This window comes from Gavialis gangeticus, unplaced genomic scaffold (genome assembly GCF_001723915.1).
Source record: "Gavialis gangeticus isolate Ggan-Ray unplaced genomic scaffold, GavGan_comp1, whole genome shotgun sequence".
Lineage (NCBI taxonomy): Eukaryota > Metazoa > Chordata > Crocodylia > Gavialidae > Gavialis > Gavialis gangeticus.
In genome coordinates this window covers 107,628,048-107,629,625 of record NW_017729022.1, presented here as the reverse complement: position 1 = coordinate 107,629,625, position 1,578 = coordinate 107,628,048, and positions in this window count along the sequence as shown.

Genomic DNA, 1,578 nt, shown 5'->3' with positions numbered 1-1,578 from the left:
GTAAACTAATTAATACTGCCATCAGGGACAGTACTATCTTAGAGTGAAGTAGTTAATTGCAATTCAATGTACATGTATGCACTTTCAGCACTCTTGTGCCCCAACCAGCCCCTCTGCCACCCATAGCCCAAGGCAGAGCAAGGCAGGAGGGATCCTGGTGTAAACTGCTCTGCCATGGCTCAAATTGCTACTGTCCCCAGGTGCATGTGTAGACACTGCACCTAGAAGTAATTTACTGCTGCAGGGTTTATTGCTTCAAATTAATTGCACGTATAGACACATGCACAGATTCTAAAATCCTGACAGTGGATTTCTTTCTTTGTTCACTAGTTCAGGTGCATTATTGTGGAACAGTAAGTTAAATATAAAATAATGGAAAAAGAGGCAACGAATAAGGCGTAAGTTCTATTTCACTTTAAATTCATAAGAGGAAAATGCTTAAATTTTCAATATCCTATGGAAGTTGATTCCTAGTAGCCACAAATTTCACTGCCAGTGAAACAGCTGGAGAAAAGGTAAAGAAGAGAAAGTAAAGAAATTTAAATAACATAGTATAGGAAATTGATATGCATTTGGTTCCAGGGATACATGTTAAATGCATAGACACATGCTGGCAGAAGTCCAGTTCCTAACAGAACACAAGCCTCAAAAGATTTGAGTTCTGTTTCTAATTTCAAATCCATGAAGTTTAAGTAGATTTGAAATTAGGCAAAATATGTTCACCCATTCCTATTTATAACAGGAAAGAGACACCAGCTAGTTTCAGTTTGCGGTTGGGAAGAGATCAGGGGCCACCTCTACAAAGCAGCTGACTGTGCAGTTGTTTTTGTGCAAGTCATTTAGTACTTGCTTAGCTAAGTACTAAATGACTGCGCAGTAACCAGTATTACCGTGCAGTCCCATCACCACAGGGTTATTTTTAGACACTACTGCGCAGTAGCTTGTTACTACTGAGTAGGCCTGTGCAAAGTGGTTAGTATTTGCTTTGGATTTGGATTCAGCTGATTTTGGGGACAGTGATTCAGTTTGGTGATTCAAATCACTGTCCCAAATCGATTGAGCCAAATCTGATTAGGAAATTTGGCTGCTACCGAATCTCTGGCTCACACAGGCCCCATCCCCCGCCCACTGCCCCAGCAATATCTGCCCTGCCTGCCCCAGCTCCCAGCACTTTGAAAAAAAAAGCCCCAACTCACTGGCTGCTGCCTGGTGGGGGGGGTGATCCCTGCTGCCCCCCACTGCCCCACGCTGTGTGGAGGGCTCTGCATGAGCCTCCTGATCCCCCCTACTGTCCCAGCCCCCTCCATGTCTGCCTTGCCTGCCCCGACTCTGGCCCTTTAAGAAAAAAAATGAAGAAAAACCCAGCCTCACTGGTTTCTAATCAGTGGGGGGCAATCCCCACTTGCCCCCACTGCCCCACACTGTGTGGAGGGCTCTGCACAATCCCCCAGAAACCCCAAGGCCACTGCAGGAGTTGGTGAGTTGGGGCTTTTTTGTTTTTGTTTTTCGTAAAGGGCCAGAGCTGGGGCAGGCAGAGCAGCCATGGGGTGGGTGGAGGAGCAAGGCAGCTATGGGGGG